Below are 25994 nucleotides of genomic sequence, written 5' to 3' on the forward strand. Positions count from 1 at the left end.
TTTGGAACCCTTGAACCAGTCGGAACGTGCTTGTGCTGTTGTCTGATCCACAAAGGGCTTTGCTTTGCTCTGAGAGGAATTTTCAGTTGCTGGTTTGAGAGAGAGGAGCCATCGCTTTCTGAAGACTCTGTATTCACTGAGAGTTCTCCGCTCATTGGACACCCCTGCTGCTTGTCTGCATGGTCCCAGCTGGCCGGGGAGGAACTCATCTGTGAGGAGGCAAAAGATATCCATCATGGAAGCGGCAGGGAGGAGGGGGTGACGTTTCAAGTGTGTGTGCGTGCGCTATTACTCTTTTATGCTCCAATTCCAGTTTTTTGGGAGAAAGTCTAGCCTCATTAAATTTTGGCTCTGAGAAGTTGTGGGCGGCTTATGAGGTTATTTCTGCCCGTGGCAAGGGCAGACGTGGGCAAGTGAGGACCCCGCAGCTCCCTGCTGTGCCTCACAGGACAGAACCTGGACAAGCAATGTGGGGAAGCTCAGTGCTCCAGTCTGTGGCCCTTTGAGTCTGTCACACCTAACCTGAAGTGCTGGCTTTGTCACTTGTCACACCCCCACCTTGTGTAAGGGACTTCACACCTCTGAGTCTTCATGTCCTCGTCTGTCAAATGGAGCTGATTATGGCATCCGCCTCATGGAATGCATGGAAGGCACTCAGTGTAGTGCTTGGCGTAAGTTTCCACATAAACCTTCTATTAATATTGGCTCAAAAGGTAACTGAGATGGTTGCGCTGAAGCTGACCACAGGCCTTTGCAGGGCTGGGACCAGACCTCATCTTAGGACCCACAGTGCTTGGCACATGTGGGAATTAGTTTGGTTCCAAGGAGAAGAGATTCCTTCAAGGTGGCTCAGATAAAAATGAAGGGTGTTACATGGAATCAGGGAGATCTTTTAGAACTCAACGGCAAGAGCTATGGCTGGGCTTCATGGCGACTCGAGACTCGCAATGTCCTCTTGGACCCCTCCCCATCCACGTGCCTCTCCGTCTCCCCTCAATGCTTCTCTTGGGCTAATTTTTCTCTCTATAGATAATTGCCACGTCTCCTCTCGCACCCGGACCATCACGGCCTCCCCAAGTGCCAGCTCTGCACCCCAAGCCTACACGAACGGTCGAGTGGCCAAGAGCCCAGGCTTGGAATCAGACTGCCTGGGTTCAAATCTTAGCTCTGCCACTTAGTGGCTGCACAGACTTAACTCTCTGCAACTCATCTTCCTCATATGCAAACGGAGCATAATAATAGCACCTGCCTCCTAGCGCTGATGTGAAGTGAATGAGTCCGTGTGGATGCAGTGCTTCTGGTCACTGCCTGGCACACAGGGAGCGCTCAGCGAACATCAGCGGTGGTGGTTATCACGTGACTTCCTAGCTCACCTCCTGGCTTGGGTGGGTTCCCAGAAGCAGACCCTGAGACAAGGAGTCACGTGAAAAGGATTTATTAGGAAGGGTTCCTCGGGGAAACCGGGAAGACGGCAGGGAGATAGGGCTCCTAAGGGAAGGAAAAGAGGCCACGCAGGGCGTGGTACCAAGCACAGTTCCGAGGAAGGTGATCTGGATTAATCCTGCTGGGGCAGCTCTGGAGACAGTGTAGGCGCGCCTTGGAGACATCCCCATTCAGCGATGACAGAGGTGGAGTATTTACAGCCCTGCACCTGTCAGTCATGGGTTAAGGGAATGCCCAGGCACTTCAGGCTCTCTGAGTCACCAAGAGGCCACCAGTGTGCATGAAAATGGTAAAAGGATCCAAGGGGATCTGGACAGGGCCCTGGCGGTGATTGCCACGCCTGCCAGCAAAATAACTCAGTCTTTATAGCCCAGATTCCAAACCTCAGCAGCAGAAATCTGATTGGTCCTGCGCAAGTGAGGTGACCACCTCCTTCCCAAACAGATGTGGCTGGACGACTGCATAGCACATTCGAAGAAAGGCTGTAGGTGGAGCAGAGTCACTCCTGCTTTCTAAATTCTATGGCTGCTGTCTCTTTGTTTGCAATGGCCTGTCTGGCTCCTGGCTTCCTCTCTCATCCTATCTCCTGGGATTCCTCCCTTGTTCTCTCTGCTCCAGTCATATTAGCATCTTGCTGCTCATCAAATGTATGCCAGTTAGGTACCTACCTCAGGACCTTTGCACTTGCTCTTCCCTCTGTCTGGAACAAACTTTCCTTAGATATCTCCTGGGCTTGCTCTTTTACCTCCTTCAGTGTTCGCTCAAATGTCACCTTCTCAGTGAGACCTTTCCTGACTCACTGTGTTTAAAATAGAACCCTCCTACCCTGGTACTCCCTATTCACCTGCCCAGATCATTCTAGCACTTATGTTTGTTGCCAGGACATTGGCCCCAGGAGGACTTTTGTGTGTCATGTTCCCTGCTGTATCCCCAAGTGCCTAGAATGGTGCCTGGCACAGTCAGAACTCAATATTTTTTGGATGAGTAAATAAATGTTAGCTCTTACTATAACTGATAAGACTGATGAGACTTTTAATCTTTTTATTTCCCTCTCATGGATTTCTCTTGCAGATTTCAACCTGACACCTCTTTGAGGTTCTTGTTTGTTCCTTCTAGCTTATCCTCACTGGGCGCTGATTTCAGAGGTAAACATTGTCCTTCTAGTATAATTATGAAGTTTCTCTAGAAGATAGTTTAATCTCCCCTTGAGTTTCATCTCTCCTTTTCTTTAAAAGGCATCAAAACCCTCTACTGAATTCTACACTCTAATGAAATTCGTTTCCTAAAGCTGATGTGGAAGCTAATTTGTGTAAAGCTGTCAGTTGGAAGGTTTTGACATTAATTGTCTCAGCTAACCTCGTTGAGATCTAACCACGTTCCGTTTAGTGCTTAAAAGCTTATCTCCTCCTTGCTATCCGATAGGGTGCGAGCCCTGCCATATTCTCTCTCGGGTAGAGGAATGTGGTTTTTGTTGGTTTCAAAACGGAGATGGAGAGCTAAATGGTAGCAGGAAGAACTCTTAGATTGGGAGGCAGATTTTAGACCTTGGATTCTAGAAATTGCTCTGAAGTTGGCTGACTGTATGGCCTGGGGTCAGGCTATTCTTTCTGAACCCTTTGGAGGGGGTACATTCTGAAATAATTTTTAATTATATAAGTAATACATCAATGCATTTTTTAAAAAGTTAAAACTTACAGGGCCAGCCTCAGTGGCCTAGTGATAAAGTTCGGCATGCTCCACTTCAGTGGCCTGGGTTTGGTTCCCTGGGCGCGAACCTACACCACTCATCTGTCAGTGGCCGTGCTGTGGTGGTGGCTCACATACAAAAAGAGGAAGATTGGCAGCAGATGTTAGCTCAAGGGCGAATCTTCCTCAGCAAAAAAACAAACCGAAAAACCGCCACAAACTTACAAATAAAACATCCCTTTTGACTATGACTCTCCCATGCTCCTGAAGTGTCCTGTCATTTGCTAGATGTTTATATTTCCAGATAATTTTATGTGCATTTGTATATTAACTTACAGTATTGTTAGATGAATGTGTGTTTTACATAAATGTGCAAGACTGTCATACTGTGACCACAACTTGCTTTTTCCATCCAACATTATGACTTGAAGTTCTTTCCATGTTAGTATATGTATATTTTTATATTTTTGAATAGCTTCATGGGGTTTCTATTAGTCAGTTCAGGCTGCTATAATGAAATACCATAGACTGGATGGCTTAAACCACAGATGTTTATTTCTCGCAGTTCTGGAGGCTGGAAGTCCAAGATCCAGGTGCTCATGATTCAGTTCCTGGTGAGGACTCTTCCTGGCTTGTGGATGGCTGCCTTCTTGCTGCGTCCTCACTTGGCAGAGAGAGAGAGAGACAGAGACAGAGAGAGGGCTCCAGTGTCCCTTCCTCATCTTGTAAGGACACTAATCCTGTCATGGAGACACCAGCCTCACGGCCTCATCAAAACCTAATTATCTCTGAAAGGCCCCAAGAATATTCCATCGGTATTCTTACTGATGAATGTTTAGACTGTTTTCCTGTTTTCCCTATTACAACCCGTGCTGCAATGAGCATCCTCGTTCAGGCCTCCTCTTTCAGGTGGACACTGAGAAATGGAATGTCTGCATCATAATCCCATCATTCTTCAAGTGATGAAGTTAAAAAAGTTAAATTTTAAATCATTTCCAGTTTAACCCGGGTATAATTGGGGTCTCACGTGGCCCAGTCTTTGTCCTGTGTCAATTCAAAGAAACAATTTGACAGAAAAATTTAATCCAACACAATTCCACTTTTTTACCTGGTTGCTCAGGAAACCCCCGAAGGCAGTGGTGTGGTGGGAGGTGGGGGGGGGGGGCGGTCAAAGCCAGGAATACATTCTATTTTGTGAATTGGTTTGTTTGTCGTTTTCAGGTATAATTTTGATTCTTTTGATTTCAGATGGAATGGAGTTTATCTTTGTTGAGTTTGGCAAAGCAGTTTTATATTTTTAATCATAAGTACACACATAGATAAAAGGTACGTATGGTTGCCAATTAAAAGGCAGAAAAGGGTGGAAGGTTAAGATCTTCCCTCCCACATGTGCTCCCTAGTTCTCTTGCCAGAGACACATGTTACTTGCATTCTCTTCCGTACCCTCTCGTCTAGCAAAGCAAATCGGCTTAAACACAATTGGTAACATACCAAAATAGTTCCCATACTTGTCTTGTTAATTTTTTAACTATGGGAAAATTCCAACATATACAGAAATAGAGAGAATAATATGATCAATCTCTCTGTACTCATCATTCAACTTAACAGTTATCAGGATGGTGCCTTTGCTTTGTCAACTATATGGTACGCTTTGGACCTTGTTCCATTTCAGTTCATCTGAACTTGCCTCATTTCTTTTCATGGTGGCTTACTATTCTATAATGAGGATGTCCCATAATTCATTTTACCAGTCTCCTACAATGGACATTTACATTATTTCCCATCTTACATCACTACAAACAATGCTGCAATGCATATCCTTTTCCATCCGTCTTTGGGCACACGTGTGAGTAAATCTGTAAGGAATTCCTGGAAGCGGAATTGCTGAGTCAAAGGCATATGCGTTTAAAATATTGATAAAGACTGCCAAACGGCCCACTAATGGAAGTGCGTTAATTCTCGCTCTCACTAATGTCTATGAGATGCTCATTTCCCCACATGCTCATCAACATAATCCGTTATCACAATTTTCATCTTTAAAATACTCTCTTCTAGTTATGTCTTCAGCAGTGTTTTTCAAACCGAGAAGTGAGATCTGTTTAGTACGCCGTAAAGTCGATTCAGTGGGTAGAAATCATCCAGGAAGAGAACGTATGAGAGAACATCGTTTATGGTCTGGGGAAGTGTTGCTTTGTGAAACGCTTGCTTTGGTCTCATGTCTGTGTTCGTGTGTGTAAATGAGCTGAGTTGGGATGTAAGGTGTAGTTCTTACTGTGCATCTTGTTCTAAAGAGTCTGAAAAACGTTGCTCCACAGTGATGGCAGCGACCTTCTAGAACAATATTCTCTCACTCTCAATTCTCATTCTCAAATTAAAAATAAGAAAATCCGCTCAATCCTCTCTTTCTTGGAGTCCTCCTTTCCCTTTCATCTCCGGTCCTGTCCTCTGAGACGCAAATCCATTTCAGTCCCTCTCCCTCCGCTCCTCCCACCCACCTCACCCTGTTGGATGGGAGCTGGTGTAGACGGACTTCTCAGAGCGCCTCCGGGAGGGGCTGCTCAGGACTTTGTTTCCCAAACAGGGTGCTGTTTACATTCAGGGCACATCAGTCTTCACGGTGAGGGGCTGTCCTGTGCGTCACAGGGCATTTAGAATCCTTGGCCCTGGACACTGAGTGCCAGGAGCATCCTTGTGGTTGCTGCAGTAAAGAAGAAGCCCCGTGCCCACTTTCCTGTGTTCCCCCTAAGGGGCTGTAGCATCCCCAGTGGAAAGCCTCACGCAGGTGCTGGGGTGGTGGACACAGGGCTTCAGCTGTACCGTCACAGCTTCCGTCTCCGTCACCTTTGCCTTAGGTCCTTCCTGCTTCCTCTGCTTGGAACACTCTAAGCCCCCAACTCCCATACGTGCACACACACACACACACTCACACTGCTTGGCCGATTCCTCTCCTCATCCCTCAGGTCTAAGCATCACTCATTTGGGGAGGTGCCCCTCTTAGACTCTCCTTCCTTTCATCTCGCCCTCCACAGTTGCAATTCTATTCTATTTCTCGTTTATTTCGTTTATGACCTGAATCTCCCTCTAAGGTTTACGCTGCTCCCTGAGGGCAGGGACCCTGGTTGTCCCATCCACGAGCGTATCCCCGGCATAGTGTCTGATATCTAGAAGGCACTCCATAGCTACTTCTAGAAAGAATGATTTATAAATGTCCTCCCTTAGTATCAGAAGCGGTGCTGACGGCCCAATGACCATCTCCTAAGGGTACTGAGTAATCCTCCTTCCTTTGGCGACTGCGGCTTTTTGTGGTCCATGAAGTGAGAGTTGGAGGAAATGCGGATGAATTGTCCTGGGCGGGCGTATCAGCCAGGGGCCTGGCAGGAACGGAAGCACACTCCATCCAGGAAATCTGCAGACGATGAGAGGACTATTCACCAAGACGGAGGCAGGGTTTAGGGAACCTGCCAAAGATGTACAGCAACCTGGGGACTTGATCCAGCAGGAGAAGACTACCACCTCTAGGTATTAAGAGGGGAGGGGAGAGAGAAGTTACCTGAACCTTGAGAGAAAGTTGTGGAGAGGGCCACTTGACAGGGGATGTGTGGCATTTGGTCAAGTGAATTGGCCAACCTATGATGACCAGAGGGAGAGGGCATGGGAATGAATACCCCAGTCTCTCTCTCCTCCCATCCTCACGTCTCCTGCCAGGGCCTCCCATTGGCTGAACCCAATGGGCAAGGGAGCCCAATGAGGCAGTCTACACAGGTCGGCCTCCTGAATGCTCAGTCCACACAGAGCAGAATGGACAAAGGTGGAGAGTACTCAGGAGGAGAAACAGAAGAAGACGGGACAGTGACTTATCTCAGGGGACAGTAATGGGATGGCCTTGAGAGGCCAAGGAGGGGAGTGGTTAAGAGTGTGGGCACCAGAGCTAAAGTTCCTGGGCTTAAATCCTCCCTCTTCCCCCCACTAGGTATGTCACCTCTCTGTGCCTCAGTTTCCTCATCTGTAAAATGGGAATAATAGTGGTGCCCACTACATCGAGTTGTGTGGGCATTGAATGTGTTGTACAACATGCCGTGTACTTAGATTAGTGATCGACATGTGGTAAGTGCTCCATAATTGTGAGCTCTTATTAGTATTATCATTGGAGGCATTGCACTCCTAGGCTTGCACAGAAATTTAAAAGGGAAGGAGAAAATGAATAAGACCTTTAGTTGAGGGATGGGGCTTTGCAGAAGCAAAAAGAAGTAGAATATAATGACAGTGGAATTGGTTCCCTGGTGCAGAAAATATCTCCCTCTTTCCCGTTAGGAGGCCTGACCCCAGCTTTGAAATTTTGATTGCTAGCACAAATTGAGTTTATTTATTTTTTTCTCACTTTCAGCACTGTCATCTTTTTTTTTTTTTTTAATAATCTATAGGCTGACGGAACATATTTGAATGGAGAGATTAAATGAGTTTTCATTTGCTATTTTGAAATGTTTTAATTCCCTGAAGAGAAAGATTAAAGCTCTTCACAGAGGGTCGGGGTGTATTTCTTTTTTAAATTAATGCTGATATCCTGCCTTCCACAGACCCTTCCTGCATTTCCTGGTGTCGGGGGTAGAATAATTTCATTGCCCACGTCACTACTGGGCCACAGTGACAGGGAGGTGAGGGTTGGGGGAGGGCTGAGGCTCCTGGAAAGAAAAATCAACTAACAAATCTACTTCATGAAGAAAGGCGCCAGGGAGGGGAAGGATGCTGAGAGGTACAGGGCTGCCCTGACAAAAGAACCAGCTACGTCGGGAAAAAATATACGGTTATGAGCTGCATAATGACGTTTCAGTCAACAATGGACCACATAGCTGGTGGTGGTCCCATAAGATGAGTACCATACAGCCTAGGTGTGCAGTAGGCTGTGCCATCGAGGTTTGTGTGAGTACACTCTGCGATGTTCACACAGTGATGAAATTGCCCAATGATGCATTTCTCAGAACGTATTCCTGTCATTAAATGATGCATAACTGTATATTTCTATTTCCATCTCTACAGATAGATAGATAGCTATCAAGATAAATATATAAATATAGACAAGTAGATATTTCAGAGTAACAAATTTTTAATAAGGGTAAAGAGTTTGGAATGAACGAAGAGCTCTCTCAGGCATGAGAGACAACTTCTCAGACTGTCACTGGCATATAAAGTGCTATGATGATTAAATGTGAACAAAATATTCATGAGAGGGGAACACTAAACCTCGTCCGGCTGCCAATATCCTGGAGACTTCAGAGAGCACGGGGCTGAGAGTCCAGAGGCCTGGCTTCACCCTCTGGAGCCTCCTCTCTCTGGTTTGTTATGCTCCCAGGACACCGAGCGCCTCTGCCTCATATCCTATTTACAATATCTGCACTGGTTACCTTACAAGGTGTGGGTTGGCAAGTGTGAAAATCCCTTGAAGAATATAAAATTGTCTATAAGAACATAGTAAACGTCGTATATGTTTAAAGTGTAATAACAAGCAAAGATAAGCATCCGTTCATCCAGTAGCATTCCTTGTGCATGTACAGGGTGCAGATGCTGTGCCAGGGCCTGGGGATACAGGGGTGACAGCTCTGAGGGAGAGAGATAAACAGGGCTAGATGCGCAAGACAGTAGAGAGAGACTAGAATTAAACTATTCTGCCATTGCATCTTGGTGGAAACAATCTCTTAATTTTAGATTAAGTCACATATGCATGTTAAAAAATGGAAGGTAACCACTGAAAGAATAGAAAGAAAATATAACTTCCCTACTAGCAGTGGGGGAAATAGCAGCAGAAGAGGCGGGGGGTGGGGGTGGACCATGTTAAAAGCAGGTAAACAGAATGCACAAAAGAAGATGGTACAGCAAACCTCCAATATATCCGTAGTCACAACGGATAATATAAATGGTCTAAACTTGCCTGTTAAAAGCTGGAGATCAAAGATGGGAGGTGGACGGAATCCAGCTATGTCTAACACATAAAAACAGAGAAAGATTGAATTGAAACTCATAGTTGTGTCAAACACATCTTTTTTTACTGCTGGCATTTCTCCTTTTCTCTAGGGACCTTATAATAGAGTAGGGATGGAGTTAAAACCGAGGAGAAGTTAGAGGTGGGAGAGAAGAGAAAGGAAAGAGCATTTGTTGATTCAGCTCCTGTGCTGGGTGGTTTTGAATGGGAACAAACTTGCTCAGGATAGAAATATTGATTCTGGTATAGCCTATTAGGCAAACACTCAGACTGTGGTGTCAGATCTGGACTTGGTTTCCAACTCATTTATTCATTCATTCACTCATTTAGTTAACATTTATTGAATATTCACTGGGTGCTAAGAAGTCTGCTAGGAAGTCGCTGTGATCTCTCTCTGACTGAGTTTTCTCATTCTATCAGTTGTCTGTTTCCACAATAACATCATGTAAGAAACAACCACAACCCCAGGGGCACATAACAATAAACATTTATTACCGCTCACCAGTCTGTGGGTTGCCTGGGAGGACGTGCCGATCTGGGCAGGGCTTGGCTAACCTTCCTGGGCTTGCTTCTGGGCTGTGGGTCCCTGGAAGGTCAAGAATGGCCTTGGCTGGGTCCATTTCTGCCTCAATGTGGCCTCTCGTCTTTCAGCAGACTAGTTTGGGCTTATCATCCTCAAGGGAGGAAGCAGAAGTTGGAAGGACCCTCCAAGTCCGGGCTCCTGGCATTCTGTTGGCCAAAGCAAGACATGGGCCAACCTGAAGAGGGAAGAAATTGACTCCGTCTCTTGATGGACAGAGCTGCAAAGTCACGCTGCCATGTGAAGTCACATTGCAAGTGCTGTCAGTACAGGGAAAGGAAGAATTAGAGCCATTTTTGCAACCGGTCCACCACAATCATCTTGTTATACACAGATAATATGAGCACCTCCTTCCTAGAGCTATTGGGAGAATTCAGTAAGATCAGGCATATAAAGCAGTGATTTTGAGCCAGGCTTGCAGGAGGTGCTCTGAAGGTAATAGCCATCATTGCTGCCATTGCTGTGATCATTAATGTTATTATTATTATTGATCTGAGTCCTCCTCATCCCTGGGCATCTGCTCAGTGCCGTTCAGAGGTTCAGATCTCCTAGGCAGCTTTGTTTCTGCGTGCCTGATTGCCTTTCCTCTTAATAAAGGAGCAAGTCAGTTGACGGAAAACTTCCTTGATTTTGGAACACAGATGCCACTGTGTGTTAGCATCCCTTGGCCATTAGCTGTTAAGGCAGCCAGGGCAGAGATCTATTTAAAGAACACGTAGGTGCCTTTGTTTTCTTGCCATCAAAGCTGTGCCAGGGATGGAGACACATCTGACAAAGGGGCAGAAGGGTCCTGATGTGGGGCACACCTTCCTTCTGCCATCTGCATTTACTCAGGAAAGGGGAAAGGATTGCCTAAGGAAGTTCGGTCTCCTCGTGTTAACTAAGGATGCCAGCAGCTAAACGTGAATCGTTTATTATATATTTTTATTTCTAAAGGAGAGAGATTGAGCCTCGAGTTAGAAATGCCTCACAGGCTGCAATTTTACTAAATTCTGTGGTCCTACTCACAGTGCCTCAGCAGGCTGATGCTCTTGCATTGAGCTAAGGGAAAAGCCATCATTGAGTCTCGGCTTCGTGGAGGCTCTTGTTTATTTCCCAGCAAAGAGTGGCCAAGATGTTTTCACCCGTGTAGGACAAACCTGAACAGTGGTTGATACTGTGGGCCTGACATCAGGCTCCCCCAATGGAGGCATGAGCATTTGCAAAAAGAATCGACCTTTAAGGGAGGAGAGCAGAACCAACTTATTGATAGAAATCTCCAAAAATTTTAATTTTTTTCAAAGAAGGGGAACACCTTCTTTTGAGTTTTATCCCAAAACAGAAGAAAAGCCAGAGATGGGCTGCGTTTGTGATTCATCAGAAAACAGATTTTATTTCTCTTATTTTTAGAGGGAGCTGTCTAGGTACTGGGTTCTGTCGAACAAGAGAGGGATGATTATATTTGGAAATCCTAATTGTGGAGCGGCCTTCTTTAAAAAGCAGCCTAAAGCCAGACTGGCTCCCACTGATGCTTCTTTGGGTGTTTCTTTTTTCTCTTTAATCCTTCTGACACTCTGAAAGTAGTCCACACATAGAATTAAAAGAACCCATTCTGTCCATCCTTGATATTTACTTGGCTTTGTAGCTGCTTTCCAGAAGCCACGATCTCATCGTTTGGCCCTCACTTTGAGGAATGGTATCAGGAAAGTTATGAATTTAATTTTTTTTAGGGGGCCAGCCCCATGGCTGAGAGGTTAAGTTTGTGCTCTCTGCTTTGGCGGCCTGGGGTTCACCAGTTCGGATCCTGAGTGTGGACCTAGCACTGCTCATCAAGCCATGCTGTGGCAGCATCCCACATAGGAGAACTAGAATGACCTACAACTAGGATATACAACTATGTACTGGGGCTTTGGGGAGAAAAAAAAACCCGAGAAAAGTCGTGAATTTAATTTTTTTTAGATGGAACACTTAACTCAAATAGGCTAAAATAAAAAACCCCAGAATATGTTGGCTTACGTTATGGACAAATGTAAGAGCTTCAGGCATGGCTGGATCCAGGCGCTCAAATAACGGCATCAGGAATCAGTTTCTCACTTTGCTGTCTCTTTTGCATAGACTTCAGTCTTAGGCTGAAGGGTGGCAAAGATGCCCCTCAGTAGCTCCAGGCTTAGCAGCATGGTAACCCCAATGTAAAAGATATACCTCCTTCCTAAGACAACCAGCGAAGTTTCTCACAGGGATCTCACTGGCTTGCATTGGGTCACATGCCTTTCTCTGTCCCAAACATTGGCCATTGTGGCTGATCCACTCAGTGGATTGGTCAGGCTAGGGCACGTGCCAACCTGGAGTAGAGGGAGGCGTCAGCTCCACCCAGGCCTCAGGGCCAGCTATGCAGGAGGGATGTTGACTAGAAGGGCAGTCAGGAGCAGGGATGTGTGTGCTGATCAGGCAAAGGCAACAGGTGGTTTCTGGGATAATCCAGTCCAGGTCCTCCAGATGCCAGGACGGGATGGAACCTGTAAGGACTTAATTAGGGAAACACCTGTGGAAGAAACGAGGCAGGCAGCCAGGACGGCTTGGAGAGCTGTCAGACCCGGCGTGAAGAGGAGAGGGAGGAAAGGTTGGAAGGGAGCATCCGTGCAGTCTAAAGAAATTTCAGCAAGGCATCCAGGAGTCCTCCAGCCATCGTCCCCATCAGAGGAGTCCTGCGTCTCCCGTAGCAGGCCTGTTTCGCATTCCTGCTGCGCTCCGTTGCTGGCAGGGAGCAGCCCCTGGGAAGAGTGGCCTCGTTTGCACCGATGGATTTCAGAGCTCAGCAGCTGGGGCCCTCAGTCAATTAAGCTTCCTGCAGCTGGAGGTCTGCAAGGCACATTCTCAAGGCTGCCACAGACAGTAACTCATCTTTATAAAGTACCTGATAGATTAAAAGTTGCTTTCATAGCTGTCGGCAGGGTTGATCCCCTGTGATACAAATAATATTATTGTTGCCTCCTCCCATCTTACAGACGGTGAAGGCGAGGCAGGAGAGATCATGATTCGTCCAAGGCCACTCTACTGGTCAGTTAAGAGCTAGCGCTCGTACCCCGACCATTGCCTCCCTGCCCGTCACACTCACTCTGCACTGGGTTGAATAGTAAGCCACCCTGCCCCCACCCACCAAATTCACGTCCGCCTAGAGCCTCATAATGTAACCTTATTCGGAAATAGGGTCTTTGCAGATATGATTAGTTAGATTAAGATAAAGTCATACTGGATTAGAGAGGGCCCAAATCCAATGTGACTGGTATCCTTAAAAGAAGAAGAGATTAGCGCACAGACACAGAAGAGACAGAGGGACGAAGGCCATGGTGATGGAGGCAGAGACCAGGGCAATGCAGCCACGAGCTGAGGAACACCAAGGACTGTCGGCAGCCCCCAGAAGCAGGAGAGGGGCGCGGGACAGACTTCCCTGGAGGCTCCAAGAGAGCACGGTCCTATCAACAGCGTGGTTTTGGACTTCTAGGCTCCAGAACGAGGAGGGAAGAAATTCCTGTTGCTTTAGCCATCCAGTAGCCGGTAATTTGTCATGGTGGCCCCAGGAAACTGATACGCCTCCTACAAGAAGCTGCCACCCTCCAGTTCTCTTTGTTCACACTGTGTGACCTGCCCCCAACCCAGCCCCGTCTAACCAGCACTGCTGACTAGGTAAATTCAAAGCCACAGAGTCTGCTCGGATAGAAGAGGCATTGAAACGCTGAGACAAGACGACCTGGGTCATGTGCAAGTCTGAGGAAAGAGACTAAGATTCTTTTTCAGCCACTTTCCTCAGACAAGGTCGTGAAACAAGGAAAGACTGAGAAAGTGTCACAGATTGAAGGAGACTAAGAGACGTGATGACCAAAGGTAACGTTGGATTCTAGGACAACCGAAAAAGACGTCAGTGAAATCCAAATGGAGTCAGTTAATAGTTTTGTACTGACATTAATGTCTTAGTTTTGACAGATGTACCATGGGAATGTAAGACGTTAACATTAAGAGAAGATGAATGAAGGGTATAGGGGGATTCTCAGCTTTTCTGTAAATCTGAAATCATCACCAAAAAAAAAAAAGAGAGAGAGAGAGAAAGACAAGAGATGGAGAAGCAAAGCAAAGAAATATCCTGGGGCCACTCAGAGACAGGGAGAAAACTTGGTTTGTGATGTACTTCTTGTAAATCATACGAGGTCTGGTTAGATTTCATATCCTGTCCTTGGATGCATCTGTCCATCCATCCACCCACCCATCCACCCATCCATCCATCCATCCACCCATCCATCCACCCACCCATCCATCCATCCACCCATCCATCCACCCATCCATCCATCCACCCACCCATCCATCCATCCATCCACCCACCCACCCACCCATCCATCCACCCACCCACCCACCCATCCATCCATCCACCCACCCACCCACCCATCCATCCATCCACCCACCCATCCATCCATCCACCCACCCACCCACCCATCCATCCATCCATCCATCCACCCACCCACCCACCCATCCATCCATCCACCCACCCACCCACCCATCCATCCATCCACCCACCCATCCATCCATCCACCCACCCACCCACCCATCCATCCATCCATCCACCCATCCATCCACCCATCCATCCATCCATCCATCCACCCATCCATCCACCCACCCATCCGTCCATCCATCCACCCATCCATCCACTCATTCATCCATCCGCTCATCCATCCACCCATCCATCCATCCATCCATTCATCCATCCAACAAGCTTTCATTGAACATCTATTATGTATTAGGCACTATTCTAGGTTCTAGGGATAAAGCTGTGATAGACTATTAGGTATCTGATCTCATAGAACTTATACTGTGGTAAGAGAAACGGACTCCATCATCTATCATCTATCTATCTATGGATCTATCAATCTATCTATCATCTATTTATCTAAATTAACAGTAAACTATCAGATGGTGATGAGTGCTATATAGAAAGCTGAAATAGGCAATAAGGGGGAGGTCATCAGAGAAGGTCTCTCTGAGGAAGTGACTTAAGCTCACACCTGAATGACAAGAGGAGAACATGCCATGAAAGAAAAGGAGGAAGTGCCGTACAGGTAGAAGGAAGAGCTGGCGCAAAGGCCCTGAGGTGGGAACAAGCTTGGGGGTTTGATAAACAGAACAAAGGCCTGAAGCTGGAGCATAGTGAGAGAGGGCATGGGGTAGGAGATGAGGGCAAAGGGGCAGGGGGTGGGAGTGGGGGCAGATGATGTAGCGCCTATAGGCTGGGTAAAACCTTTCTTTTTAAAAGTGCAGTGGGGAGATCTTAGAGGGGGTTTCAAGAGAGGGAAAGTCGTATGTTGGTTCTGAGGACACGCCTTTGGCTGTGTGTAGAGAACGCGCTGGAAGGAGATGGGACTGGAGGAGGCAACTACAATGGTCCAGGCGAGTTGACGGTGGCTGGGAGGCTGGGGTCTGGACTCCACGAGATCCATCTTTACAATAAAGTCCCTTTCACTCCAGCTGCTCTGAGGGGTTTCTGTTTCTTGCAACCGAATATGTGCTGATTATGCCTGAGGTCGTCTGATGCCCCAGCTCGGGTTCCCCCATGCTCTGAGGTCTTCACTGAAATTAGCAAAACTTCCCCTTAGTATGTCTGACTTTCCTTATTCCTGTGTGCACCCACTTTCTCTCCTCTGTGTAACCAGCCCTCTCAAAATCCCTCTCTCCTTGGGGTCCACCTTGGCCTGACCTCTGAGAAAACACCTCCTGACCCCTAGTGTTTCTCTTCTTCCTTCAAAACTTACCTGTCCTGCGCCATTTTCTCAAGTCTCTTTCCCGTGCTAGGGACAGGCTGATAAGCGCAATCTTGCCAGGCTGGAGAGGGGTATTTTTTCCAGATAACAGTGGTGTTTTAATGGTGATTTTTATTGCTTTCAGACTCAGAAGGCATTCATCGAATGCTTACTATTTGCTTAACTCTATACTGGGCTCTTTCACATTTCAATGCCCTCTAATCCTTTTAAACACCAAGGGAAGTAGATACTCTTCCTCCTTTTGACAATGGAGGATGGAGAGGCTCAGAACCTCTGCTCCCTTTCCCTGCAATGAATTATGGGAGTATCAGGATAGGCCAATGAGGAGAAACGATTTTGTGCTTTGATGCTCCTCAAGGTTGACTTGAGAATGACATATAAATTCTTATGAAAAGTACCCTCTGGAACTTATCTGGTTTCTCTGAAAAACCAGTAGGCATTTTGGAATGCAACCAGACTGTGTCCCCTGGGGCTTTCTCTGTCTTCATTTCCTGTGCTAGAACGGGCTGGCGCCGAGGTTCCTGGGTTTGCTGTCTGAGTGAGCAGGAGTGTTGCATGGGGCTTCAGCTTTAGAAGCTTCAGCTCTGGGGCTGGAGATTTGCCGCTGACCTTCCCTGCAGCATCACTCCTCATCTTTTCTCCAAGCCTCCTCTTTCCTGGGGTCCAGTCCACAAGAGGGGCCCTCGGGGAACTGGTGCCCTGAATTTCTGCTCAGTGTGTGTTCAACACAAACAATGTGTGCTGAATCCCGGCTTGGTTACTTGCTAATGGATAAGTTTCACGAATATCCTCTCTGAGCCTTGGTTTTCTCATCTGAGAAATGGAGATCAATCTCAGGACTTACTTCCCAGCGTTGCTGGAAGTATTAAACCATAGCCTGAGTGTAAAGAACTTAGCTGAGGTCTTGGGGAGTTGCTGTTATCATTCTTTGTAAATTATGGGGAAATTTACTACCAGGAATCAGAAAATAGGAACTTCAGTCTGGACTGGTGTCATCAGAGAGGTCTCCCAGAGGAAGTGGCCTTGAGTCTCTAAGCTTGGCAAGAGCAGGAATTGGTATCCCTTTTGCGTCCTTCTGTGCCTAGCATCTGGCACATAACTTGGTCCTCAGCATACGTTTGTTGAGTGAATAAATGAGTGACTGGCCAAGACCTTGAAGGAAGGATAGAATGTATATGAAGATGGAACTTTTCGGCATGTGTTTCTTCCCAGGGACCATACTTATTAATGGGGTCAAACTATAAATACCATTTTCTAGTTTTTTTTAAAAATATGGGGATTATGTCTTTTCAGGGTTACACCAAGACTATCATGGTATGGGGCTGCTTCACCTCCCCTGGGATGGAATATGCCACAATTTATTTAAATGAGCCTCCTATTGTTGGGCATTTAGGTCGTTTCCAGTTTGTCATTATTGTATGCAATGCTGTGATGATAATCTGTGTACATACGCCTAATTATTTCCTGTGGTTAAATTCCTTGAGAGAGGCTCACGGGGCACATGGCGGGTGCATATAGTTTCTCAGGTTGTGGACGCATGGCACCCACTCGACCTCCAGGAAGTCCGGGCCGGTTTACCTTGCCACCTACCCACCCGCTAATCTGATGGCTCATCGGCTGCCTGAAAGACGGCCTCTCACCATTCCTGCAGCAGTCCGCACCGCCTTGCCTGCCCAGCCGAATGGGCTCCGTGGGGAGGGCCAGCTCTCCCTTTCTCAAGCCTGCTGGATATCTGTCGTGTCATGTTAGGATTACATAAGTGTGATGTCGAGAAATCTCCTTGGAGAAGAGATGCTCCCCAGATGTTGGAGCAAATGCTGGAGCAGGGAGGGAGAAACGCTTGGGGTGCTGGGAGATCAGTCACGTGGCATGCCCCCTGCCCCCACTTCCCTGGTCCCTCGTGGAGGTAACCTCGCTCAGTCTCTCCCCACCTCACACACATGGCAGAAACCCACGTCCTCTCTCTGGCAAGCTTCTCACAGCTCTTTTATAGCACTTGTCACACTGTTTTGTAATTTGGGGGCCTCTTTTTGCTTTCTCCTCTTGGCCTGTAGCATGGAGGGGTGGCATCTTACTCATTTCAGTATCCCAAGAACCTGGCAGAGGGTCATGATAAAAAACTAATACAATGAGGATGATAATAATAGTAACTAATGTGTTGAGGTCTTAGTCTGTGCCAGGCACTTTACAGACTGTGCCAACCCACTGAGTGGTCCCCATAAACTAATGATGTAGGTATTATTATTATCTCCATTGTCCCGATGAGGATGCCAAGGCTCAGAGAGGTGAAGTGACTTACCCAAAGTCACACAGCCAGTGAGTGGAAGAGGCAGGATTCAAACCCAGCTCCCTCTCATCCTTGTGCTAGGTGCTTGGTGGGTCTCTAAATGATGCTCTAAATAAGCCACCAACTGAGGAGGCAGCTTTCCCTCTGCTCCTCCCCAACACTAGCTACTGATGGGAGATCTCAGCAGAATTGAGGAACCGGGTTAATTCATTTCCAGGGAAAAGCCAGACAGGGGCTTTGAGAGGGTCTTCTTGGAGGAGGGCTTTGAAAGACCCGACAGGAAATAGCTCTGTCTCTCCTGCCGGCCCCACCTCCTGTCACAGTGCCTGGGACCCCTCCCTCGAGGAGTCATTCCTTCTCTGTCAGAGCTTAAAGCTCCCTTTGAAAATGTAGATTCTCGCCGCAAATGTCAGCCCCTCCATCCTGAACGCCTTGGTGGGTGTCAGGACATCTGAGCTTTCTACTCAAGCTGCTCTCCCTCATGCTACTCTTTTCTTTCCACTTGCCCAAATCCAGCCAGCTCAAATGTCACTCATCAGGCTGGTTCCCAGGCCTCTCCCAGCTCCTTCAGCTCTCTCCCTCTGGTGTCGATCATCTGGGATGACGATCTAGACCAGGTCCTCCTAAAATTGTTCAAAGATAGCCGTGGGTTGAGGATACGGGGCTCCTCGCAGAATCCTGTGAACTACTGACATATCCCGTTTATGATAATTAAACCTGCAATTTTGGGTGGTCAGATCCCCCTTCCTGAGACTGCAGGAAGATAAAAGATACAAGCATCGAAGTTCTAAGACTAATTCACTTATCCAGCATTGACCAAACATCAAATTTGTTCCGGGTCCTGAGAACTCAGAGAGATGCAGGATTGAGCTGTGTTCTTGGAATGTCCGGTCCAGTGGAGGAACCAGTTATGATGCAGGCTGGACCCGGGGAGAAGCTTAGGCTATATTGTAGGGGCTCAGATGAGGGAAGTACATATGAGCAATCTTCGCTAAGTGTTAGTTATTTATTTGTTATAGACCAGAAGAAGATTCTGGAAGGGCCGTAAGAGAGGCGAGATCCTGCATCCTTCCTTTATTTTCTTGGCATCAGACTGTGCTTCTGGCTTGACTGGCATAACTGGGAGGCCGCCCCTGAGAGATGCAGTTGCTGAGGGGTGGGGGTTAGGTGAGCCCAGCCCAGCTAGAGGCTGATTTCAGGGCAGATAATGCCATTGAGGTGCTGGGAAGAAAAGAGAAAGTCAAGCTTATTTTTGCCCTACATTACATCCACTTAAGTACATTTGCATAGAAGAAAACGTTATGTCACTACTGGAATGGAAATACAGCATTTCTCTAATGCACTTTAAAATAAAGATGTCACATTTAAACCTTTAAAAATACGCATCCACAGACGACCTAACTTCATCTTTTTTCTCTCAGCACAGCACATCTCACCCTTTTGGAAAACACCTCTCTTCAATAATAATAATATTCATGAGAGCAACAATAATAACTAAAGATGACCCCCACATAGGGCTTTCTCTGCCAGCCATTGTTCTGAGTGCTTTTACATACATTAGCTAATGTGATCCTAATGGCAGCCATATGAGGAGGTAATGTTATTACCCTCCACTTTACCGATGGGGACACTGAGTCACAGAGAGGTTTAGCAACATCCTCCAGGACACACAGTTTCTATGCGGTAGAGCCAGGTTGGAACCCAGCCGGCCTCACCCTAAAACCTGGCCTTTTCACCATTTCATTATACTGTCTCTGCCGACGCTCCTTCCTCCAGGGCCTCTGGCAGCTTTGGGCAGGTGCTTAACTAGACTCCTCGAGGAAGAAAGGGGTCCAGTTCTATGGATTGGAAATCCCTTGTCTTAAGAGCTTGGCTCTCCGAGTCCTGCAGCGTCTTCCCTGCAGTCGCCCTCTCTTCTCCTGAGGGGGCTCATGGGCTTCCCCAGGCCTCGCCCCTCTCCCGGTGGGAAGGGGTCTCTCGGGGCACACAGTCTCAGCCATTGTCTCTTGCTTGCTTTCTCTCTCTCTCTCTCTCTCTCTTTCTTGCTCTCCCGTGTCTCTGCTCCATCTCCTTTTGTCTTGGACTGATCCCCTGTGATGAGTTGTGCCCTGGAAAGCTGCAGTGTGACACTTCTCCCCTTTTGTGTTCCTGATGATGGCTTTTCCCCAGAGGCTTTTAAAAGAGAAGGACGGAGTGACGAGAGCGCTGTGTGCCCTGGCGGTGGCATCCAGTGACAGAGCCTGGCGGTCGGGCTAAAGCTTCGAGCGAGTCCTTGATCTTGTGGGGCCTCTTTCCACGTGTACACGTGTGCAGGCGCACACACACACACACACGCACACACTGCGTGTTTGGAACAGGCTGTGATATGACTGAAGGATTGGGCCCTCTGGCTGATTTGCTACGGGGTTCTTATTGTAGGGTCCTCTGGCAGCCTTACGGTACTGGTTTCCTACGGCCACTGTAACAAACAAAAACAAAGTTAGTGGCTCAAAACAACACAGATTTATTCTCCTATAGCTCTGGAGGCCAGAAGTCCTAAAACCAAGGTGTCGGCAGGGCTGTGCTCCTTCTGGAGGCTCAATGGGGGGATCTGTTCCCTTGCCTTTTCCAGCTTCTAGAGGCTGCCCTCATTCCTTGGCTTGTGGCTCCTTCCTCCATCTTCAAGGCCAGCAACATAGTATCTTCACCTGTCTTTCTCTCAATCCTACACTCACTCCATCCCACCTCTCGTCCATGACCCTCCTGCCTCCCCTTTTCCCTTATAAGCTCCCTTGTGATGACTTTGGACCCACCCAGATAACTCACGGGAGTCTCTCCATCTCAAGATCCTTAACTTAGTCGCATCTATAGAGTCCTGTTTGCCACACAAGGTAACATATTCGCCACTCTGGGGACTAGATCATGGACATCTTTTGGGGCCATTATTCCGCCTACCACTCTTGTTAACTGAAATGGGAACATTCTCACTTTCTGGGCTGTCTCATACCCGTCTCCCTGGGAGAGAGCAGAGCACAATAGGCTCTGAAACAAACTGTTTAGACTCACACCCAGCCTCCCCCCTCTTCCTAGCTGTGTTACCTTGGGTAAATCACCTGACCTCTCTGTGCCTAATTTCCTCATCTCTAAGAAGGGCAAATAATGTACCACAACTTCATTGCCCTGTTATAAGTCATGAGTAGTCCTGGGGAGATAAAGCATGCCACCTGGGGAATAGTAAGTGCCAAAAATAAACGGGAGAGACAATTATAATTAGGGGTGCCATGTAGCATACAAGTTATAAACTCAGAGGGCCTTGGTGCAAATCCCAGTGCTACCGTTTATGAACCGAATGGCCTCGGGCTAGTTGCTTTAGGCATCAGAGTCTGTTTTCTCATTTGTAAAATGCAAATGAAACTATTGCCATCTTAACACATAGAACCGCTGCGAGGATGAAATAATAATGCAGTGCACATACTCGAACATAGTGGGAAGCTTTGGTTGTTAATAGTTATCGCCACCGTCATCATTGCCTGTCTTTCCTGGAGGTGATGGAGAGTCTTAATGGGCTGCCTCTGGCCTCAGCAGGACAAGGACAGGACAGGGCAGCTTGCTGAATCCAGGGCCCTGAGAAATCCCTTTGCAGTGCTCCGTCTTGGAGAGGATCAGAGCCCGGCCGGGCTCAGCCTGGAGGTGTCTGGTCTCGAGGCTTCTCTCTGCTGCAGGGCTGTCGAGCTTACCATGGCTGCTGGTTCTTTGAACTCCCCAGGAGCTCTCAGAATGGAAGAGGGGTTTGGAGATGGGGACCAGAGAGGTGGGAAGGGTGGGGGCAAAGTGCCCTGAGAAGGCAGGGCGAGTTCCTCGATGGTGTGGCCACCAGGGACAGTGCACAGCTCTGGTTTCAACCGTATTATTATTTTTTAATTTTGCTGCAAAGTCCTATTTCAATGAAGGCTTGGGCAGATGCCCAGTATGCAAAACAGCTAAAAGCCAACTGCTCTGGTTGAAACCAGGGTATGTGGGGGGGCAACTCAGGCCTCCTTTTCACTTCCATGGGGGCCTCTGGGGGGCCCAGGTTGAGAAAAAACTAGAAGGGTGGCAAAAGCACACAGGCTTTGGAGTCACATAGACCCAGAATTTGCATCCCTGTCTGTGCCACTCCCTGGCCGTGTGAGCTTTGGCATTTTACTTTGCCTGTCTGAGCCTCAGTCTTCTCATCTGAAAATGGGACAATAAGAGCACCCACCTCACGTAGTTGGGAAGACAGGAGATGGTCACTGTAAAGTCCTTAGCACAGTGCCCGACACACGGTAGGTGTCTAGGCATTTAGCAGGTGGTAGCTATTTTCACTCCCTAGGGGAGATCTGAATTCATGACAGACCCTCCCAGAACATGTGCCTAATGCCCACAGAAGCCATGACAAGCTGGGTAGACATTCCTTGGGACTGAGAGCCCAAAGGCCTATCTTTGGGGCTCCTTGGGTTCTGATTCTGCCACCAGCATCCTGTGACTTTAGTCCCTCTCTGGGCTTCTTGCCTCACTCTTCGTATGTTTACTGAGGGTCAACTATGTGCCAGGCACTGTCCTAGGCATTAGAACGCAGGCCCTGGCATCTGAAAGGCAGAGTTCCAGATTCAACTCTGCCACTTCCTAGCGCTTTATTACGGGCGAGTCACTGGCCCTCTCTGAGCCTCAGTTTCTCCGTGCGTAAAGTGAGGGGATTGAACTTATGTCATAGGGTCTCCCCAGAAAAGATTGAATGAGATCCTGCCAAAAAATTGTAGAATGCCTTTGAACTTGACTCTGAGAGAGAGACATTCTGAGGTATGAGCTTTGGGATCATATAACCCTGGGTTTGAATCCTGCGTCTGCCACCTACTGTGTAAGCTTATGCAAGGGACTTAATTTCTTGAGTCTCAGCTTCCTCGTCTGTAAAGTTGGGATGATAATAGTACCCTCAAAGGGTCATGATGAGGATTCAAGGAGAGGATACCTGTAAAGTTCCTAGCAGAATGGCTGGCACATAGTCAGTTCTCAATAAATGATAGCTGCCATCATCACCACCATCTCCATCATCATCACCGTCATCATCATCATGATCATCATCTATAACGTGAGCTCTAAATGCTCTCTAAGATCCTACTTTTCAAGGGAAGAATTAAGTGACAATATGGTAGCTCACCCTGGGCCATCTCAGTGAGACACTTTGGAGGAGGGGCCCCAGTAGAGAGAGTTCTCCTTCATTTTGCAGAGAAGCTGTAAACAGATCCCGATCCACTGGAGATTTCCTGTTCCTTCCCCACAGTCAGCAAGAATAGGACCCTTGAGATCTGGCACACTGGAAGCCATGGGAATCCATTTCTCTTTGTGTATTTCTCCTTTTAATGACTTTGTTTTCATGTCCATACAGTGATTTCACTTCAGAAGGCCAGCATGGATCTTTTGAGGATGGGCCTTTGGCCAAAGCTCACTTGTCTGGTTTAGACCTCCTAGAATCTCCCAACTCATCCTGCTGAAACCACGTGCTGAAAGGTGAGGCTGGCACATTCCACCCTGGGGTGGCTGTCAACTCCTTTCTCCCTCTGTCAAAACATTTGAATTGTAGGAGGGGTTGTGGATCATGGGATCATAGCACCCTGAAATTTGAGTGCTCTTAATTGTTGCTTTTTAACCTCTTGCTTCCTCTCTTTAGGAAAATCGGGTAACCACATCCTCATTTTACAGATGGGACTTGGGGACATTAAACGTCTTTTCCAAGGTTGTGCTGGGGCTGGACTTGGTTCCCAGAAACTTGTCAGGTCCTTATTCAATGAAGCCATCCTACCCCTTAGAAATTTCCGTTTCCTAAGCCTCATCTTTCCTGCTCTGAATTCCGAGGCACCCAAGGTCCAGGTCAGAAATCTGCAGCAATGTGAATGAGGACAGGTCAGCTGGGCTGATTTGGGGGGAAAAACCACTTGGAGGCTCCCACACTGGGGTCAAACTCTTCTCTGAGCCGAGAGGGGTAGTGAAGGTCTGGGGGCGTGTGTGGGGAAGGTGCTTCGAAGTCACAGCTCCTTTGCTCTGAGAGCGAGCGACAATATTAGAACAAGTGTGGGGTAGGTAGGCTGTCACTGATTTCACTGTGTGGTGTCGAGAAGTCCCGTCCCCCACTTCCGTGGACTCCCCCTCTCTGCTCTAAGCATCCAATAACTTAACTTCGCTGCCTGAGGCTTCGCTTCCCGCCGGTCCCCGCCTCCCCGCATCTTAGCGCTGTCCGCGGTGCTGATCGCCAATCTCCTGATCGCCGTTTCCACCAGCTGGGATCTCTGGCGCGCCCAACCTCTCCGCCCGGCCTCCCACCTCTCCTTCTCCAGGCACCTCATGCATAAATCACGGGGCGGGGGGGGGGGGGGGGGGAGGCAGGCTTGGTTCCCCCTGCGCCGGGAAGCTGCTGACCCCTCCCTCGCTCACACAGGGTTTTGCAGCAGTGGTGGCAGCCGCCACTGATTCGGGCACTGGGGAGGCAATTGATTCGTCTACCGCTAGCAGCCCGGAGTTGCCTACGCGGACGCGGACGACAGAGAGAAAGAGAGAGAGAGAGAGAGAGAGGGAGGGAGGGAGAGGCTCACAGAGCGAAAACCTTCTTCCATGTGGAAGGCAGTCTGAGGAAGCCACTGTCTTTGCCTTGTCCACCGACGGGTTTCAGTTTTCTCCTCTTCTAGCAGTGGTATTTCTTTTCATCTTGGTCCTGCACAATTTAGGGGTAGTTGTGTGTGTGGGGGGGGGTGGGGGGGAGAGAGAGAGGGAGAGAGAAAGAGTGCTCGTGCTTTGATTTTATTTTGGGAAGAGTAGGAGAGTCAAATGAACAATTTTTTTTCAGGCACCTCCACCGAGCTTTCAAACCAAGTCATTGGGAGTTAGCATCTTCCTACCCAGCAGGGAAGGGAGGAGTTGGCAAGAATTCATCTCGCCCATTCCACCTGAAATCTGCTGGTGTTGTGGTAAGTGATATTCTTCTCAGTTGTGCAAATGAGTTAGGGGTATTGGAATCCCAGTTGCGATGATGTGTGTACATGAGCCGATGGGATGGAGGGGAGGTGGGAGGAGAGGGGTATGGAGGAATAGCCACATTTATTTGCCCACGTTCTGCAGTGTTTTATTGCCTAAATGGTACCCCAAAGCCAGATGAGATTTCAGCTCAGTGCCCAAGGAGGGGGTAAGAGATGCTCATATTTTAGGCAATGGAATAAAATTTGTGGCTTCTGCCCAGTTTGCCCTCTTCCTTGCAGCAGAAGCTGGGAAAGTAGCCGGCAGTTCTCTGAGAGAGTTAACCCTTTGTGGTGCTGGCCAGCCTGGCATAGAGGGTCACTGTGTGTTCTGATCTAGCGAGTGGGCACCTTGGCCCTGGATGGGAAAGGGTCACCCGAGGCTGGAAGGTCACCTAGGCACACCAGGTGAAGCTTGTATAGGACAGGGCTTGGATGGTACCATCTTCCAGGTAGGTAAAAGAATAATTTAATTGTGGTGTTTTTTGCAAGCTTGGCTGTTCTAAGCTTCCTGGGAGTCATGAAAGGACCACAGTTTGCTTGGCGTGAGTGGTCAGGCAGGCCAGAGGGGAGCAGCCAGCTGTCTGCTGAGCAGACGGTGTTTTATTTTCACAGGTGGTGTAACCTGTAAGTTCAGGTATGGGGGAGTATATCCTGGCATCCTTGAGCCTGTCTCTGAGTAGGAAAAGAAGGGAACAGGGTTTGTTCAGATTCTGGGGAAGGGCTCCAGCTTCAGATCCATTCCAGGGCAGGCCATGCTCCGCTCTAGCTTCTGTTTCTGAGATCCTGATGGAATAAGCCTGCACCAACCTGTTAGTGAGGAGGAAGTGGAGGTCTTTGTGACCGAATCCAGAAACCCACATTTAATTTTAAAATGCCTTTGCTGCTAATCTGTGACCCATCAAAAGGGGATTTCTCTTTGCGGTCTGCTTTGATTACATCTACCTTTCTGGAAATGAACGTCCTTATTTTTAGCATCTTCGTCATTATCTCAGGGGCCACCTCAGGCTTCTGCAGCCCCAAGGATTTCCTCTTTAGGTTCTTGCACTTAGAGGTGGGAGGAGTAAAACATCAGCCCCAGAGACCAGAAAGCCTGAAATGGGAGCCGGGCTCACTCTGCAATTTTCTCCAGCCCCAGAGCCAAGTGGGGACGCCAAAATCCCAGAGCGTGCGCCTGGTCAGGCAGAACATGTGAGGCAGAGGGGAAGGTTGCTGGGTGGTTAGTGCCAAAGATTTG

General features: G+C 48.0%; 1 protein-coding gene across 3 annotated transcripts in view; it reads left to right on the forward strand.

Moving 5' to 3' along the window:
- Positions 1–25994, forward strand: part of RPH3A (rabphilin 3A) — a 255820-nt gene that overhangs the window by 137023 nt on the left and 92803 nt on the right. For 2 of the 3 annotated variants that reach the window (XM_070516107.1, XM_044775847.2), the window contains exons 1-3: positions 23930–24085; positions 24187–24438; positions 24592–24712. The gene's annotated coding sequence lies outside the window, so the exon portion shown is untranslated. Of the gene's footprint in view, positions 1–23139; positions 23262–23929; positions 24086–24186; positions 24439–24591; positions 24713–25994 lie in introns of those variants that run through there. The other variant, XM_070516106.1, reaches the window with a different exon arrangement.

The sequence above is a fragment of the Equus asinus genome, chromosome 8, assembly GCF_041296235.1.
Source record: "Equus asinus isolate D_3611 breed Donkey chromosome 8, EquAss-T2T_v2, whole genome shotgun sequence".
Taxonomy (NCBI): domain Eukaryota; kingdom Metazoa; phylum Chordata; class Mammalia; order Perissodactyla; family Equidae; genus Equus; species Equus asinus.